Below are 21,216 nucleotides of genomic sequence, written 5' to 3'. Positions count from 1 at the left end.
TACAAATATTGAGAAAATCAGACATGGCAGGACTTAGTCAAGAGAATTTGAGTTATTTATTGACCAGTTAAAGAAAAAAGTTAAACACATTTATTTAAAATCTTTGAAGTATTTTTTTAATGCCGTTAAGAGTTAAGAAATACTATCAAAGCTCAAAATTCATTTTTTATGTTCATTGTCTGTGGTGAAGAACAAATAAAAAAGAAGTTTAAATTGTGAAAGTATTTAAATTAATTTATTTTTTTAAACTTCTCACAAAGTTTTAAAAAACCCAAAAGTGGGTTAAATAATGGGTTTTTTTAAATGGGTTTTTTCAAAAAAACCCATTGGGTCCAACCCAATTGGGTCCAATTCGGCCAACCCTGCATTGCATACTAGGAAAACAAATTGTTTCCTAGTATGCAATTTAGTATGCCAAGTATGCAATTAGTCTCCATTTAAATTGTTAGTGATAAGGGGTCGTATTAATATTAAAATTAATCAGTGTTGACTCGCCTAGAAAACCCAAATAAGCTGGAAAAATTTGAGAAATTTTTCAAAAATCTGGATAAGTCTAGGAAGTTTTGCATTCCCAAGGAAAGGACCGAATTTTTTCTTTTTAAACTACAGCAAAAAAAAAAAATTTGTGACATTTATTTCAGGTGAACAATATCTTTTTTTTTTTTTTTTTGAGCAATCCACATTTGCTTATTGTTGTCGACCTGTGTAGAACTCCGCACTGCTTCGGATCGTTTCATGTGGCATTTTGTTCTTTAAAAATTTCGAAGAACATTTTGAAGAATCAAAAAAGTTAATGAATTAAAGTAAACGCAAAAGAAGGCATGTAATTTGAAGACATCAGCAACAAAACCTTGTTAAATCCAAGGTTGTGATAATGTGATCATTGCTCACCTTTTGGTTGTATTTTTTTTCCAAAGCAAACATAAATATCATTAAAAGTGTGACTGAGTGACTCGTGAAAAAGCAGTAGTTGTGCATGGGAAAAAACGGATTGTGGCAAATGCTGTCCTGCCCATGTGAGCATCTGACGGGAAAAAAAACTAAACATTAAAGAGATATTTACTGGCACGGATTTGAACTGATGCCATTCTGATTAACAGCACAACTCTCCAACCAACCAAGCAGTTGTGCCTTCGTTTTCGAATGCTATTCATTGAAACAATGTGTCATAAAAAACAGCAAAAAAAGGTTTTTGCTAAAAAAAATCATTCGTCTATGTTAAGTCATTAGCCAGCTTGATACACTGTAAAATTATTCGAAAAATATGGAACAGGATTAAGGAATGATGAAGATCTCACGTAGCAACTGACACAAACATTCTAGGGAAACAATTAGATTTAAAATAAGTGTTTTTTTGTTTTTTTGAGAATTGATACAATTTTGCATAGCAGGCTGCTTTAACGGTTAAGGCTTAAATCAGGGTTTTTACGCTCCTTCAAAACTCCTCCAATACTCCTTCATTTAGGAAATTTTTTTGAAGGGCCCTTCAAACTCCTTCTTTTTGGTTTTAACTCCTTCAAAACTCCTTCTCTTTTAGTTCAAGACTACATAATCTTCCTCTATGAGAGTAACTTAAAATACTTCGATTGACAACTAACTTCATCACAAGGGTGATTTTAATGTAGTATTTATTTTTTCATAAAGATATGATTAACAAATTGATTATAGTTGAGTCATAAAAGTTGAAGGTGAAAATATTACTAGATGACTAAGACATTTCATATGTGAAGTTAACCATGCTTAAATGATGCTTGGACATTTTTTAAAGTTTTATGATGATCGTTATTCCCTCCACCATAGTAGCAAATGTCAGGTTGTCTAATTATTATTTAAATATTTAAAAATACATAAGCAGATCCACCATATTAAGTGATTGTGTTAAAAAAAAACAATTGTTTAGTTCAGTAAATCATAGTTATGATGTAGTAAAAAGGGTCACCCAATGTGATGTCATGTCTTAAGGAGGAGACGGATTCATGAAATTATGACAAGGGGGAGAGAGAGGGTGACAAAAAGTGACATCACAGTTATAAACAATATGTTCATGAAAAATATGACATGTGACAAGAGGAGGAGAAAGGTCAAGTGTGACGAAGGAAGAAGGGGATCGAATGTGTTTTAAAAAAGTGTTATTCCATTGGGCTGTTCCATTTTAAGGATAGCCCAAAAGTACTCCTTCAGAATCTCCTTTTACTCCTTCAAAACTCCTTCACTTTTATTTCTGAAATTGAGTACGAACCCTGTAAATGCCAGCATATATCTTTCTTTTAATCGAACATTTTAAATTCAAAACCAAAACCAGTTAAACCGAGTCCATTTTTTATGTGTAATTTTTTGAACGTAGACAAAAGGCATTCCCCCCCCCCTTCCCCCGAAAATCGCGTAGTAGAAATTGATGTTTTACAATCGTATTCGAATGAAAAGTTAAAGGTTTACTGGGGTGAAAATCGTAATTTCAATTTTGGCGTAGTATTTTTTCATTTACATAAAAGATCGAACACTGCTATGAGCAAAATATACATTTCAGCATACAGTGAAAAAGTTTTTTCAGCAGAAAAAGGATTCCCTTGAGAACTGAAGTTTTAAATATAATACTTTTTTATGCTTACATTATGCTTAGTGGTCTGAATGGAGTCAAAGCTTTAAAAAAAAAACACCCTTCGATTGATAGTCAACTTATCTGAATACTAACTGTATCCTGCATAAAGGAGTCCGAAACGCCAACTAGCATTCCCGTCTTATTTATTTTATTTCCTTATGTGTGTTATCTGTTGTATGTTATGAGTACATGTAATGTGTAATATTAATCTAAATTAGCTAACTATATAATATCAGACAGAGAGAGCGGGCTTGAAGTTCAGCTAATTTATAGCCGAACGCTCTACCAAAAAAACTTATCACAGGGTTCGTACGCTCCGGGAATTCCGGGAAAACCGGGAATTGTCAGGGAAAATGATACTGTCAAAAATGTCAGGGAAAAGTCATGGACCCAGACAACCACAAATGTCTCTTAGACATCCAAAAAGGTCCATGACATATCCAAATATCCATTGGATTTGCCATACAGCTGATGGATATCCATATCTGGTTATGTCTATGGATATGGATTTCTGGTATATCTTCAAGACATCCAAACGGTTACATGTTTTGGATGTGGATATTCGGATAGCTTATGGATATCCAGGTTTTGGATATGGATTTTCGCAAGTCGTCTAGCTATCCAGATTTCTACATGTTTTGGATATAGATATTTGGATAGCTTAGTGGATGGCTGTTCAATAACCTGAATGTTTAAAAAAAAAATATCCATCTAAGTCTCATTTATGGATATCTGCTAGATATTTGACTTTTGGATATTACTTGATTTGTTTATATTCAGGTCTCTGTGGCAAAATTCTTTTAATTTAAAGTCTTTGTTGATTTGAGGTGAGGTTTTTTTTATAATTTATTTCCTTTTAAAATGTGGTGAACTGAGAAAACTAACACTTCTTCTTCTAAACTTCATTGTTTATCAACAAAATCGCGATCGCGATACGGCGTGAGTTCGGTGGTAACAATTTTGTACTGGATACTTTTCTTTGCTGTAACTACATTAATTAATATAGCTATTTTCTTTTCTCAGATAAGTGTTTCAGATGCTGCTGATTTTGTGTTTTTCACATTTTAGAACATTTGTTGGTCAGCAAAAGTTAAGTGTTTGTATGTTACCTACCGCTTTTCCGTTTGATTTGAATGTCGGCCATTGCTACTTTGTTTGCTGTTTTAAAAATTTAGTGGAGTATTAAACTGTTTTGAAGTTTTTCTTTTCTTTATTGGTATGTTTCTTTGTTTCTGGTAAATGTATTTTTTTTTTTACTCAATGATAATTTTTTCACTAATGAGGGAGTTAAGTTCACAGGGTACCCTAACTTTGATTTCTGTTCGTGTATGTTCGATCTGCATTTCTTCCACAATGTTAACTTTTCATTTTTTTTAAACATAAAAATCTATCTTGCAAGTAGGCTAGGTATTAACTTAGATTTCTTTGCATGTGTTGTGTTACTTTGCTGAAAGAATTAAAAACTCTAAAGTTGTTTTGTGGAAATGTTTAAGGCTTATTTTCTAGAAATTTTTATGTTCATGAATGTTCAGTTTAACCATTCGATTTAAGCCATGCATTCCCCCAAAACATCTATCCAGTTTGTTAATTTTTTACAATTGACACATTGCTTGAAGTATTGTGTTTGCATTATAAAGATAAAGATTGCATTTTTAGTCTTTCCCCTTGTTGTCGAATGGTACAAAAAGACCCAATGCTGGGTTTATTATCTGCATTCATGTTTTAGCACCTCATCTTTTTACATTAGCAAGATGAGCACTACTATTAATATTATTTCTCCCTAAAAGCTATGAAATCTCATATGCTGGAATTTTGGTTTTACCAATGTATTAAAAGTGTCTCACTTACTCCTCCATAATAATAAGCATTTTTTGGCATGATTTTTTTTTTCAATTTCCCGATTGTTTTATTTAAATTCAAATGGTATTATATTTGCTTGAAAACTCAGCCCACTGTTGACTAAAAAGTGGTTTTGTTTAAAAATGCCAGGTTAATGAGAGTGCATATGTAAAGTTTTTCTCTCAGGTGTTTTCGTCCTGCCAGAATGTAGATGAGTTTTCTGGATTTGACGCGGTTATTAAGTATCAAGTTTTTGGAAAATCTAACATATTAAAATTAGCGTAATGTTTTATAAGTCTCTGAATGCTGTAAATTTTGCAACAATTAAATATGAATCCAAGTTAGCCAACTATTACTCATAAAAGTTTGGCTTCAAAATTCACATTGTATGTATTTGATGTGTAGGTTTCACTAGTGCCGTACTAAGTAGCTCTTAGTTCGAGTTCAGAGCATCAACCTTGTTGACATACACTTTTACCGAGCACTTAGAATGACACTAAATACTCATAATAACATATACAAATTATTCTTTTGCAAATATTTAATTATTTTATAGTATGAAAGAGAAAATAGAGAATGAGAAACTATCCGGAGAGGAACATTTTACCGCGGACTACCTAATAAAAATTGATGTAGTTTCATTTTTATGTTCCTTCTCTGTCAAGCCAGTTTTTTTTTTTTTTTTTTTTTTTTTTTTTTTTTTTTATTGCAGTATTCTGTGTTTGTCAAGTATGTAAATATATAATTCATAAATTGTTATGGAAAACAAGATAGCAAATATTTATTTCTTTATTTTAGCAGAGAAGAAAAAAACCAAGCGGAAAAAATTACTGAGAAAAACATTCAGGAGGAACTATTTAAATGAATGTAGTTTCTCTTTTATGGTTTGTTCTCTGTGTTTTTCGACATCTTTTAAAATTATATCCTTTAACATTCAAACATATAAGGTAAGTATATCTTATAATTTAATAATTCCAAATGTGAAAACACATGCTTTATGCAGCATCAGTCCATTTTTTTTGCAATTTTCTCATTTTTTGAATTAAAAAGTTTTCTTGGCTGTTTTTCAGAACAAAAATTAGAAAAGGGAGATAATATTTTGGAACAGTTTGGACTTTTTGGTGAAAAGGTCTTCACGTCAGTTACATCTGCAATTGTGGTTATGGCTGCAATTTTCTTGAGTATTGTATACTCGACTGCAAGCTTACTTGACAATGGAGAAATAAGATGAGACCAAATGAAGGAAATAGTTCATTGTGTCTTTTCCGATATTCGGGTGAAATTACGCTCTACCGTTTAGAAATCAGATTTGTTCGTTGAACCCACGCATACTACCTTTTTTAGTCATAATTTCTGTCAATCTTTAAATATTTTCAATTTTACGAGCGAAGCAGCGCGGAACATTAAAACCATTTGAATCAAACACGCCAGCCAATAGCAGCTCATACACAGGTGGTGATCTCCTCTTATTTGTGAAGCAGGTAGGGTGAGGAAGCTAGTAAGTGTGACGTTTTATCTGTTAACACGGTTTTTCTTCTGTGTGTCGTGATGATGTCACTGTCCACTTAAGTTGCAGGCAAGTATAATTCCAAATGTCATGATGTTATTGTAATTGAAATTCTAAATTTTTGCATTAAATTCTAAGTATTTTTTTCTGCTGTAATATGTATTAACAAAGTTCCAGATGTTGCATTGGCATTGCCAAAATAAGTATTTTTATAAATTGGTTTTCTCCCAGTATTAATCAAAATTAGAGCAACAGGTTCTGCCATGAAAGTTGTGGTTAAAATTTAGTTGCGGCACATCAAAACCTGACTAGATAAAATTAAATAAATAATAATAATAAACCTGAATTTTTGACATCCTGAATTAAAATTAAGCTTTTTGCAATCATGAGTGTGCATGTACTGGTGCGTGTGTTTTTGTGTATGTGTATTTGTAAAGATATGTGAATGTTTGAAGGCGTGTGTGTGCGTAAAGACGTGTGTATGTTTGAAGGTGTGTGTGTAGGATACAGAAGCAACCGCACAGCAGGAGCGGATTCTGGTGGTCAGTGCTGCTGGTTTAGACCGTGCTTGCTGGAGAAGCAGGACCTGAGCCAGTCAACGGTGGTACTCCCGAGGCTCCTTTTCAAAAATCAAAGGACTAACATCATTCACCGGTGAAGTGAAAACAAGAAGCAATTCCTGATTGCTGAAAACAAACATAGATGTTTTGTCCCCGTCAAATTTTCATGCAATTGTAATGTTTTGTTTGTATGCATTTTTTTAAATGTTAGTCAATAAAAACATTTTACAGTAATTTTGATGACATTAAAGCTTTTTTCACTACGTAGAATTTAGTTAAAAAAAGTAGAGATTGCTGTGTGTAACTCATGTAAAGGGGGGGGGGGGAAGGAGCATATAAAGGTAGGTCATTTTGCCTAGGAATATCAAAATTTTATTGAAGTTCAGTTTTCAGATTTGAAATTCGACATCTTTTAAGAGATATGAAACAAAATAAATATTTTCATATTTGTCTATTATTTTTTTTCAGATTATACATGCATTAATCACAATTCATCATAATATTTTAGTGTTATAGTTAATTCTTTTTGAACACTTATCAAATAAACTAAACTTTATTAAGTATTATGCTTTATTAAGTATAAAACTTCCAAAAAGAAAATGATACTTCAAAATTCAGAAAACTAGAATTTGCAAACTAAGATTAATTAATTTTTTAGAGGAAATAGGAACCGTTTTGCAGAAAGGAGGGGGAAATACAGTCGAGCCCGCCTATTAGAATATCGGTTAACTGTATATCCTGCTTAATGTAATACATTTTCAATGTACAGAACCATTTATGTCTATTTTAATTCTGTTATTATATATTAGAGTAATTTTTGTGGAAGACTGGCTATTCCATTAGGCGAGCTTGACTGTATTTGGAAAAAATCGTAACACTGTGCAATAAAACATTTTATAGTGCACAAGTGATAAGAACTCATCCTTTGAGGATCATCAAGTCAATAGAACAAGCCTGTAAATAGAATGTTATTTTTATTAAAATTTTTGTGGCATATACTTTAAATCTATAGACAAACTTACACGTTTTAAGATTGTTTTTTTTTATCAGCAAATAAGTTATTTACAAATATTAACACTTTTATTCATAAGTATCAGGAACAAATCTTACTCATGGTGCCAAATAAGTTACTTAAAGTATTAAAGCTTTCGCACTTAACTACAGTTATTAACATTTTTCCGAATTATTATTAGCAGAGATGCTAAATTTAGGTGATTTATTCATCGACACCAAAGAGTTGCTACTTTTTAACTTGTAAAATTGGTTAAAGCAAATTACTTGGAAAGTCTGAAACAGTATGCGAAAAAGTAAAAACTCCTTTTATAGGTACCCACAGGATGAAAACTCATCCTTTGATGATTATTGAAAAATGAAAAGTCTGTAAATAACTTATGAATCTAGACTTCATTTATTACTAAATTTTGTGGAATATATTTTAAAGCTGTAAACAGATTACAGGTTTAAAAATTACAATTTTTTTATATCAATAAATTAATTTATTTGCAAATATAACACTTATATTCATGACAATCGGTGAAAAAAATGGAGAACAGTATGCAAAAAAAAATATTTTATGGGTAGGTATAGAATGAAAATTCCTCCTTTGAAGATTGAAAAAAAAAAGAAGAAAAGTTTATAAATGACTTTTATGACTGAAGACTTTATTTAAAACTTATTACTAATTTTTCTGAAATATATTTTAAAGCTGTAGACAAGTTTACAGGTTTCAAAATCACAATTTTTGTGTATCAATAAATAAGTTATTTGCAAATATAACACTTTAATTCATATTTATCAGTAAAAAGGATCGTCACTGCATTGAGAAAGCAAATTTAAGATATTTTCCAAATAACTTATTTTTTAATACACAAAAAGTTGCGTGTTTTAAACCTGTAAATTTGTTTCCAGCTTTAAAATATATTTAAAAACATGAAATCTATAAAACATCGATTCTAATATCTCCTATACATCTATATGATCAAAAATCCATATCTATAAGCAGTTATAAAGACATCCAAAAGCTTTCTGGACATTACATCCTATGAATAGGAAAGAAATATCCTCTACATGTGCATGAGCTATCCAGAATATCCCCTTCATATCTCTGAGATCGCCGCAGAACGTCTGGATATTTTGGATGTCACTGGAAGTTAAAAATTTTCAACCTTTCGACCACTGGTGGATATTCAATTTTGACATTCGGACATCCCATGCACATGTTTTGTATTTGGCTCATATCCAGTTCTATGGCTAGTGGATCTCTTGTAGATAACTTTTAAAGATAGGTGGTTGTCTGGGGAGTTTTCAAATTTTGTCCTCCAAAAATTTTTTTCCCCAAGGAATTAAGTACCATGAGGTCTAGTCTTCGTTTTTATTGTGATTTCACGAAAAAAATTGTAAATTTTTATCTAAACCGACTGGCAGTTAAAAACTGCAATCGAAAAATGAACGTTTTTTTCACAACGAAAAATGCGCCAAAAGAGCGAAGATTTTCTTGCATGGAGTCAGTGAGGGGAACGCATTTCTTTCTACTGCCTAAAGTTATAGATGGGTTGCCACAACATTCTATTCGGTTCAGGGTTCGTACGCTTCGGGAAAACTTAGAATTATCATTTAAAATGACATAGTCAAAAATGTCAGGGAATTTTCCAAATGTGTCAACAAAATTTTTCTTTTCCCAATTTTTCCCCAGGGAATTTGGTTTTATGAGATCTAATCTTCATTTTTATCGATGTATTTAAAAAAAATTGTAACAATTTTAAAGCAATGAAAAAAGAGGGCGACCCAAAAAATCTTCAGCAGCCGCCATTTTTGGCTCTCAGTAGGTCCCGAGGGAAAAAAAAATCAGGTGAACAGCAATTATGCACAAACTCAAAAGGAGAGAAGACAATTTACTGCTTCGGAAGCACAAACTTGTAGATGGGAAGGTCGATCGGGGAAAATCGTTTTTTTTTTTTTTTTTTTGATCGAAAATCATTTCAGCTACGTGTGAAACGTAGTCGCCATCTTTGGTCATTCACAAGATGGAAGTAGATACGACCCTAAAATGCCTAAGTTTCTAAAAACAAAGCAGAATTGGATGTTTTCTTTAATTGAAAGCTGATGAAAATAACAAAAAATGGTCCACAAATTGTTTTTCTATAGTTATTTAAAATAATTTTCTTGAGAAATGAAAAATTTTGTTCTTAAACCTTAATCTTATCCTCACTGCCTCGGACGCAAATGTGATAAAAACTTTTCAATGAATTGTAGTTTCATGAAGATTTATTATTTTTTAATTGTCTTCATGCGACAAATTAAAAAAGCTATTTCTTATTTTTGGGCATAGCCGCCATATTTGGTCATTCCCAAGATGGAAGTACACAAGACTTTTTAAGTGCCTAAGTTCCCGAAAACGGCATTGGATGTTAATTGCAATGCAAACGAAAACAACACAAATTGTGCCTTTTTTTTCCGGATAATTTGTAATCATTTTCTGGAAAAATGCAAAATTTAATCTTCATAACATTTTTTGTTTTAATTGATTTAGACTCTTATGTGCTAAATACTGACTATTTTGCTTTTATTGTAGCTTTTTAAGGATTATTAATTATTTATTACTACTTTTATACTACAAATCCAAAAATCTACTTATTATTTTAAATTTTTCACTTTGTCGCCATATTTGATCGTTTGCACAATGGAAGTAGACTTAAACTTCCAGAAACAGAATTGGATGTTTATATCAATGAGTAACATTGAAAATAACATTAAATGTGCAAAAAGTTATGAATTTTTGAAAATTAACTATTACTTTCTGGAAAAGAAAATTTGAAATTTTAATGTAAGCGTCCTTTAATATGTGAAAAAAAAAAAAAAGATTATTGGCATTGGCCTATGATCGGCGGATGTTGATTTTTGTTACTATGCATTACATGGTATGCCGATTGATGCAACAAGTTAACCATATTTATACTGAAATTTAGCTTTGCATTTTGCTCAATATGTTTTGTGTAACCTACTTATAAGAAAATAAAAAGTATTGTAAACCAAAAGCGGATGCGAAAAGGTTGCTGCAGGACTACAGCAAAACGCTATAATATTACGCGTGACATCAAAGAAACGCTAAAATAAGTTGAAAGTACTCTGTTTTCAACAAATAGTAAACAAATTAAAACAATTTTGAACAAAATGTTTAAAGAAAACTTAAAATTTTGACAGAGAAAACAAAGGAAAAAAAATCCTTTCTTTTTTTTTTAAATCTAAGGGGAGAAATTTCAGTTCTTCTGCATTGCTACTTTAAACAATTTTAATTATTTTGAAAATATTACTATTTAAACTTAAATTTTGAATGAAGCGAGTAACCTGGAATTTTCTAAAAAACAACCTGGAAAACCTGGAAAAGTCAGGGAACTTTTTTTAACCAAAAGTGTATGAACCCTGTTATCAATTTAACCGAACAACTAAGTCCAGATCCTTTTAAGCTTTATTTAAAATAAATAAATAAATTGTATTAAAAATTTTCTTTAAAAAAAAATCTGCATAAGAAACTACATGCTGCATCAAGGTTTTGCAACAACAAGGGGTGTTTCCAAAAAATTGATTTTTAGACTGTAAATCTTTTTTTATCATTGGCCGGCCCGATAAGCTTTAAAATCAGGGAGGAATTTCTAATAGTAAGAAAGATCTCACACACTGACAGAAAAATAATCCACAGAAATAATGTATAAGATATTGAAGAGAAGTGTTTTTATTTTTGGAAATTTGTACAATTTGTTATTTCAGGCTGCTTGAATCGTAATAGCTTAGATGGCAGCATGTGCTCATCGTTTAACTGAACAGTTAAAATACAAAATCAGTTGAACGAAGTTCGTTTTTTTAGCGTAGCTTTTCGAATGTAATAAAAATGTAACTTTTTTGCCGAAAGAAGAAAAAAGTGATATTTTACCTATCAAGTTAGAAAATTTTTTTGTTTTACTTTGTATTCTAATAAATATTCATAGTTTAACTAAATGAAAAGCGTAATTTCAATTTGTGGTAGATTTTTTTAAAAATTTGTACAAAGGGTCAAAAACTCATTAGAAGAATACATTGCAGTATACGATTTTTTTTTTCTAAACAAAAAACTATTCCATTGTGTATATATATATATATATATATATATATATATATATATATATATATATATATATATATATATATTCTGAAATCTTAAACTTGATACTTATATTTTCGCTTACATTATGCTTTAGCTTTCTGCCCGGAGCCAATGCTTTAAAAACGAAACAAAAAAAAGATTAAGAATTGATATAGCTACATGTTGCATCAAGTTTTCGTAACAGCAAAGAGCATATTCATCTCATTTATTTTATTACCTCACTTGTATTATTTATTGTTGTTATATTTTCACGTAATGCGTGATATTTGTCGAATCTTTTGATGCAGCTCGTTCGAACCGGGCCCGAACACTCGTTCTTTTGGTTACTATTCGAACGCTCTGCCAATCGAGCTAATCAGCTCTGCCAGAGACAGCGCTAGTTAAACTTATAAATTTAACCAAAAACCTCAGTCTGGTACTTTAAAATATATACATATATATATATTTTTGACAGAAAAAAACAATTTTTAGACCGTGGGTCTATTTTTCGTCATTAGCGTGCACAATAGCTCTAAAATGAGATGTAAATTAAAGAAATTGATCAAGAATTGGGGAAGATCTCGCTTAGGAGCACAAAACAGGCTGCAGAAATAATATTTAAGGATAGTTTAAAACTAAATGAAAAGCGTTATTTTAATTTGTGGTAGAATTTTTTATATTTGTGCAAAGGGTCCAACACTGTCATTAGAAGAATCTACATTTCAGTATACGGGTTTTTTTTTCTGAACAAAAAACAATTCCATCATGGTCTGAAATCTTAAACCTGATGCTTATATTTTCGCTTACATTATGTTTTAGCTTCCTGATCGGTACGAATGCTTTAAAGTCAAAACAAAAGAAATATGTATACAATTAAGAATTGATAATAGCCACATGTTGCATCAAGTTTTCGTAACAGCAAGGAGTATATCCATCTCATTTATTTTATTTCCTTACTTGTATTATTTGTTGTTGTTATATGTTCACTTAATGCGTGATATTTGTCTAATCTTTTGATGCAGCTCGTCCAGACCGGACCCAAACACTCGTTCTTTTGGTTACTATTCGAACGCTCTGCCGATCGAGCTAATCAGCTCTGTCAGAGACAGCGCAAGTTATACTTATAAATTTAACCAAGTCCGGTGCTTTAAAACATGTTTTTTTGACATAAAAAAAATTTTTCGACCGTGGGTCTATTTTTCGTCATTAGCCTGCATGATAAGCTTTAAAATGAGATGTAAATCAAAGAAATCGGAGCATTGAGGAAGATCTCACGTAGGAACAAAAAACAGGCTGCAGAAATAATATATAAGGATAATATCAGTTTAAAACAAATTAAAAGTGAAAAGTAAAAACTTTAACGATTATCGAGAGATGCGCATGCTCACAGCGAATGCATCCACCTTACGCGCTTGCGTATATACTTTATACTATCTATTTACAACTTTTACTAATTAATTAAATAATATCAGTTTAAAACAAATTAGAAGTAAGCAGTAAGAATTTGAACGATCATCGCGAAATGCGCGTGCCCGAAGCGAATACATCCACCGAACGCGCGGCTGTAATACTATCTTGTAATAATTTTTACAATGTAAATAAATAATATCAATTTAAAACGAATTAGAAGTAAAGATATTATTTGTTTCAAATTGATCTAAGATCTAAAGATTAGCTCCTAATCTTTATCTTTTACTAGCATTCCCGTACCCGGCATTGCTCGGGTAATGGAATTAGCAGGGGTTAACAGTGCTTGGTGCACCTAGTTTCGAAAATGCCCTATAATAATTACTTATTACCTATTACTTTTTCTAATTTGGGGAGGATCCCGGGGCCCCTGTACTCTTTACATGTATGCCTTTGTCCTTAACCGATCTTTAACTGTTATTAACGATCCTTTTAAAGTAGTGATTATCTTTGCAAACACAGGCCATCCACATTTTATTGATGTACCTATGTTTAAGCAAGAAGTTCTTTGTATACAACATTTTAATTTTTTTTTTTTTTTTTCTGGTGCTAAAATTATTAAGCTGCTTGATGAGACTTTGGAGCAAGCTACATAACATTGGCCGTGTGAAAAAGTCTTCTCTTAAATCGGTCCCTGCTACTTTTAATGTCTGTCCTTGTGACTTATTAATGGTTATTGCAAAGCAAACTTTAACAGGAAACTGCATTCTTCTAAATTCAAAAGGATAGTCCGCCTGTGATGATGTTCTTAAAAACTTCGTTTCTAGTTTTGAAAAAATGAAAACAATAGACAGAAACATTATGATTTGACTTGAGAAAAGCCTCGAAGAACCACGTGAGAAACAATATCAAATTTATAGTTCGCTATCGACCAAAAGTTGAGATGAAGTACTGAATAATGATTTGAATGGAGGAAAACCTTCGAAAATAAGGGATTTGAATTCAATGACAGGTTTTAAACTCGCAGAAATTAAGAGGTTTTAATTAGTTGCTCCCAAACTAATTGAGATTTCAAAAAATCCTTTCTTAGTGGTTACTTTCGTAATCATGCGGACATGCCTGCCAAATTTCAAGTCTGAAGCTTCAGCGGTTTCGGCTGTGCGTTGATATATATGTATATATGTTATCTCAGGACATTGATTTTTATATATTAAGATTTAAGAACTTTTACGGTTATCGGGCGACGTGCAACTCCGCGGCGAATGTATCCGCACGTCAGCGGATGTATCCGCGCGCGTGCGTCTACATTATTTAGCTCTGGCAACCAATTGCTTATGTACTCGTACCAGATACAAAATTATCCACTTTTACCTATATATATACACAGTTCAGTCACATTAATGTGACCACCACGTACTTTCCACGTCAGAGTTAAATAACCAATCACAGAAGGCAGGTGGCAGCACAGTGCAGTTGAGCGTATATAAAGGGTGTGTGAGGGCTTCGGAAAACATTTCAATCGTTGGCGTAATGCAGAAACGAAGCGATTTATCCGACGTCCAAAAGAACATGATCATTGGCTTTCGGGCCAAGGGTGGAAGCATTTCTGAAACGGCTGAGTTTGTGGACTGTTCGCGTGCCGCCGTGGTAAAAGTGTACCGTGCATGGCAAAATGGGACTGTCCAAAATCAGCGACGTGGCAAATGTGGTGCACCACGGGCCATACATGATAAAGGCGAACGACGGTTGCGGAGATGCGTTCGGGCAGATAGACGGGCTACCGTTGTGCAACTGACCACCAAAATGAACCAAGGGGCTACCAAAAGTGTCTCCCAAACTACTATTCAGCGAACATTGCTGCGTCTGGGCCTCCGAAGCAGACGCCTGGTTCGTGCACCTATGCTGACTGCTGTTCATCGACGACGAAGGCTAGAATTTGCACGTCAGTACAGCAGCTGGACGTCCACTGAGTGGTGACAGGTAGCGTTTTCAGATGAATCGCGTTTTATGCGCCATCGGACAGATGGACGTTGTCGTATAAGGCGTGAAACCTCTGAAAAGAACCACCCTGCAACCATTGCCGGAACGGTCCAAGCTAGAGGCTGGAGCATTATGGTCTAGAAAATGTTTTCCTGGCATTCTCTGGGTTCACTGATCATTGTGGAAGGCACGATGGATCAATACAAGTACGCATCTGTCCTTGCGGAGCATGTCCACCCCTACATGCGCATTGTTTTTCCTCAGGATGATGGCATCTTCCAGCAGGACAATGCGAGGTGCCATACAGCTGCCAGTGTACGTGCGTGGTTCGAAGAGCACCAGGATGAGTTTACCGTCCTCCCCTGGTCAGCAAACTCACCTGACTTAAACCCAATCGAGCATCTGTGGGACCATCTCGATCGAGTTGTTCGCGCCATGGATCCTCAACCGGTTAATCTAGCGCAGCTGGCCACGGCATTAGATTCGGCATGGCTCAACATCCCAGAGAACACCTTCAGGGACCTAAGCGATTCTCTTCCTGCACGTCTCGCAGCTGTCCGCTCTGCGAAAGGTGGTTATTCTGGCTTTTGACAGATGACTGGACTGTGTGTATATATATATATATATATATATATATATATATATATATATATATATATATATATATATATATATATATATATATATATATATATATATATAAATTCTTAGAACTAGAAGAAAAGGGAGGCGTTTCTTGGATGCTGAGCCTTCGGTCAACTGTCGGAACTGGAATGATACTAGATTTTGTTTAAATGGATGACTGATTTCTTGGAGTTTTTGTTATTCTATCAGAATAGGTAAGTTGACTGCTTTTTCTTTTTTTGCAGGTCAGAGCTGGGGGATTGGACTTGTACATGTCAGCATTTAAAAAAACTCGTCAATTTTTATAAAAAAATTTATCACGTTCAATCTGGCAAGTTTACTTGCTAATATGATAAGAATGCAAATGCACTATGACATGTACGTTACCGACCTCTTTAGAAACCTGCAAATTAATATATTATGCCAACTGCTCCAGCTCTTTGATAACGTAGCAGTTACTGCCCATTCTAATGTTCATATTGTTCAACTTCTATAGTTCATATTGTTTTTCAATTTATATTGTTATTATTCTTATATGCTTCTTGTTGTTTTTGTTTCATACACTTGCTAGTGTGCCACTTACGAGTGAGACTTTAAATTATATATATATATATATATATATAGTGAGTGTGAACCCAGTGGCGTAGCTCAGGACCGTCCTATGTGCCGTCCACCCCGGGCGGCACTTTTTGTGGGGACGGCAATTTCACACATCTGATGCGAAAAATTCAGCGCATTTTCCCCAATAAGGAAATCAGGGGCGGACTGACCCTAAATTTTTTTTGTAGAAAAATATTTTTGCCGTCCCTACCCAAAAAATTTTGGCTATTTTTCCGAACCCAAAAAGTTTCTAGTGGGTTTTTCCATTAAAAAGAAAATAACAAGTTTTGTTGAAGACTACATGTTTTTAACCCCCCCCCCTTCCGTTTTGTAGTATGGACAACTTTTCTCTGGCTGGCAAAAGAGGCCATATGAGGAAGTGAGAAGCAAAGGGATGCAAGTGGCAAAATTAAAAATTTGGAGATAACCAGTACAAATGGTAGGTGAACCCCTCCTCTGTCTTGGAGTAAGAGGTAGTACAAAAACCCATATTCAAAAAAATAGAATACTTTTTTTGTTTGGAGAAAAAGCTTATTCTAACAAAATATAAGAGCAAAGTAGATATTAAAATGAACGTGCCGCCTTTCTTCGACTTAAAAGTGCACATAACATTTCATATAAACTTAATTAAAAATTATCTTATACAGAATTATCCAAAAGTTAAAAGTGATAAAACTTTACCTTGAGTCAAAAAAAAAAAAAAAAAAAAAAAAAGAATATTAAAATTAAAATGGTAAAAAACATTTTCAAACGAAACAATATCAATATTTTGTAGCCTCATTTTTTGCAAGAATCACATCTTTAATCCTTTCAGATATAAATTCCACCAGCTGTATACATTCAAGGCTACAGATACTGTTTCCATACACCTTGACAATTTGCAAAAGTTTAGCTGCAAACTTGAATTTTAAAATTTCTAACAAATGGGAGGGGATAAGGGGGAGGAGGGCCGAAATACATCAAATTAAGCTCCTTGCTACATCCTGTATCAAAAATGTAAAAATTATAGTTCTCACATCTCTAACATATAACTTTTTTGTTACAGAAACAAAAGACAAATTTACCAAAGCCTTCTTGAGTTTCCCAAAGATGTAGGATCATATAGGAATAGATCTGGACTATAAAAAGGATGTGGTTCAAGACTTCCCACTTAAATTTCCGCAAAAGTTCCTTTTTTGCATTGACTGTGTGTGGTCTAGCGTTATCGTGCAAAAAGATGACAGCACGTGGAAGTTTACCGGAACCACATATAGCCAATGCGAAAAACGAACTTTTGTAGAAATTTAAGCGGGAAGTCTTGACTATATACTGCTCGACATTGAAAATGCAACACCAAGAAGGAATGGTCAGAAAGTGATGAAATTTGGAAAAAAGACAGAGACAGCAAGGAATAATAAATGATCTTAATTTCAAAATGATAGGCAGAATACAGAGCGAGAACGGTGTCATCTCAGTAGGATGTAGGACCACTGCGGACAGCGATACGCGAAGAAACACGTCTAGGCAAACGTCTAGTCTATAAGGATGAGGATGGTGTCCAGAGGGATGGCTCTCCATTCCCTTTCAACCATTTGTCACAGTTCGTCTTCTAAACGAGGCATGGACAGAGTTTGCAAATGGCGTCCAATCACATCCCACACATGATCGATTGGTGACAGGTCAGGAGAGTATGGTGGCCAGGGAAGCATCTGTGTGCCTTGGAGAAAATGTTGGCAGTGCGAGCACTGTGTGGTCGGGCGTTATCCTGCTGAAAAATTGCATTAGGTAGCCCTTGAAGGTATGGGATTGCCACCGGCCGTAGCACATTATCCAAGTATGGTTGGGCCGTCATAGTGCCCTGAATACGAACTAGAGGTGATGTGGAATTGTACGCAATTGCGCGCCCAAACCATTATGCCACGTTGTCGTGCGGTGGGACGTTCCACAGTTACTGCCGGATTAGATCTGTCTCCACGTCGATGCCACACACGTATGCGGCGACTATCACTGGATAAACAGAAGCGGGATTCATCTGAGAACAGGACATTTCGCCATTCTGTCATCCACGTCGCTCTAGTCCGGCACCATACTAAACGTTGCTGTCTATATTGTTGGGTCAATGGCAGTCTTCTTAGCAGACGCTGTGATTGCAGACCACGTGCGACCAAGCAACGGGAAATGGTTCTGGTTGACACGGGAACATTCAGGGTATCTAGCACCTGCTGCAGAATCGAGGAACAAGTGACTTTTGGGTCTGCTACAGCTTGTCGGTGGATGCGTCGATCCACGCGTTCTGACGTCACTCTGGCTGCCCCTGCACCCCTCAATCTTACCACATTTCGTTGTTCCAACCATCTTCGCACAGCCGATGCACCGTGCTCGCATCCATGTGGGTATCAGCTGCGATTTGATGTACGGACCAACCTCCCCATCTCAGTCCCATCACCATACCCCTCGTAAAATCGTCTATCTGCTGGAAGTGCTTTTGTTGACGGCGGCCTGGCATTTTCTCGTGTTACACGTATCCTCCAAGAAAAAAACAAAATTTCTTCGATAATTCTCCAGTCAGAAATAACGACACGAATATTGCCCATTCTGCAAGTTCCTTCCCTTATATCTTACTTCACGTGCGTCGAAGAGCTGTGCATTTCACATCATTTACATAACTCAGTAATGTACGTCTACTCTAAAATTTGCATAAATTTTTGAACACTCCTTGGTGTTGCATTTTCAATGTCGAGCAGTGTATATAGTCCAGATTTTTCTCCATACGATCCCAAATCTTTGAGGAACTCAAGAAGGCGCGGAATTATGCGACTTCCCACAAAGATAAGTGTTTAAACAATTTCGGTCAATATTTTGTGAAGAATGTAGAATAAAATCTGTTTTACAGCCTTTGCCTCGTTATTTATTGACTGCCCTAATAGCTAGCCTGAAATCTTTCTTTAATATTCAGCAGTTACCGCCTCTAAGCCAGGGCTAAAGCAGAACTGCATGCAATATACCAGACAGCTCGGGTTATCTTTTGATAGAACTCCCCGTTTCTTTGGTGTTCTATCGAATATTTAAACATCATGAATGTTGAGAATTGAAAACATTTGTCATCCCGTAGAATCGTTTTTCCAAGATCTCAATTTGGGAGAGATAAGTCCTCTTAAAAAATGAAGGGTACTGTTTTAGCAGTTACAGATTTCATTGATTTCAGCAGATTTGACGGTGAAACGTGATGTAAATTCGGAATTTCACTCATAAGAGATGGGATTTCACATTCCAATAATCTGTTATACCTGTTTAGCATTTGTTTTGCTGTTCGAAATCCCGGTCTCAAAGGACAAACGCATGTCCTCTCAGAGGAAAGTTATGGGCAATCTTATTAATTTTCATCAGTGTTTTTCCGAGAAAAAGTCTCCTGCTGTGTTGTTTTTATTTTGACCAGCGTGTATATTATTGAAAAAGTATAGTTTTTTTAGTTCCTAAAGTGATGTTGCAAAAATCCCTGAGAAATCAGCAAATTTCCTTTCGATACTTTTCTGCCTTACCTCTACCTAGCCCATGATTTTCAATTTTTTCTGAGGAAGGGGGGGGGGAAGGGTAAAGGCTGTATAAAAGAAAATTTTATCGGAAAGCAATGAAAACCAAGCCCACTGAATGAAAATTTTTTTTTATCTAAGTCGGAGGAAGGGGCTACTCCCCCCCCCCCCCGACTCCGATCTTTTTCAATAACAGACTATCTCTACCGTAATAATGCTAGAGTAAAGGTGTTATTTGTATTTACATCATTACGCCAAAAAATCTAGCTCTTCTATGATTATGCCATACTCACGTCGCGTCTTGCGCGTTGAGAACAGAAACAGCATAAGTGCGGGACTTATGCCCATTCGGCACAAAATGTAAATTGTAGTCCCTAAATAAAGCGCTTTGTTGTTCCAGGATTCACTTCCCTTCTACCCTAGTTTCGATTTCTATGCATAAAAAATATGGTAATACCAGTTTTGCAAAAAATGGGACTTACGCCCTTTCTGTAATAATCGATTCAATTCTCAAAAAAGAAATTTGGCTTGGAATAACAGTAATTTCGAACTAATGGGTCGAACTAAAAGTTGTAGCCCATGGCCCACAATAATTTGAAAGCCACTAGACTCTGACAAAATTCAATGGTTGATTTACAAGTTTCGTGCCCCGTTGGAATGCATTTTTGCAGGGCCGCTGAGAGCCAAGGCGGGCCCCTTGTCCGTTGGTCGTTGGGTCCAACCTTCCACACCCAAACTTATTAAAATTATACTATTCTGACTCTTGAGCCGGGGTCCCTAGTTTCCCACTAGGGTCCCCGGCTCAAGTCCAGGGCCTCTCGTCGGCCCTGATTTTTTAGGGTTCCTTTTATCTACCACAGAACTGTGTAAATCATTTATCATGTGCATATTTTAATCCCCATCGGAGCCTCACTGACCGCGGAGACACCTCACGGTAAATGCGCTGATGGCTGGATAGATAGAAATTCCCCTTTTATTATATTCTTTTTTGAATAATGAATAATTAACTAATTATTATTTAAAAAATACTCGTTTTGTTAATATAGTTTTAATGCTACGCACAAGTCATAGGCGACTCACACGTTGGGGGTGGGTTTGGGGGAGTTGGCAAGGGGTTAGTGCCCCCTCACTTTCGAAAGAAAGGAGCCTTGTCCCCTCTCTTTTCAGGGTTAAAAATCTACGATAAATCGAAAAATGTTAATTAATTTATTTCACGAAAATTAAAACTGAATTTTTTAAATAAATGAGCTGTTCTGAATTGTGTGTTGCTTCATAGGAATGGAACTTCGAATAGGAAACAGGATTCTACGATGGCTATCTGTACTAATTTTTAGGCCATATTTCACTTTTTTTAGAGGTCATTTGCTCAATGCAAGAAAAAAAAAACCCACTTTTACGGGAGGGGGGAGGGAAGAAGCCTTTAGAGGGGCCACCCCCTAACCCCTATTTTGACTTCTCACTTTCATGTTGGACAC

This window comes from Uloborus diversus, unplaced genomic scaffold (assembly GCF_026930045.1).
Source record: "Uloborus diversus isolate 005 unplaced genomic scaffold, Udiv.v.3.1 scaffold_1108, whole genome shotgun sequence".
Lineage (NCBI taxonomy): Eukaryota > Metazoa > Arthropoda > Arachnida > Araneae > Uloboridae > Uloborus > Uloborus diversus.
Note: the sequence above shows the minus strand (reverse complement) of the source record.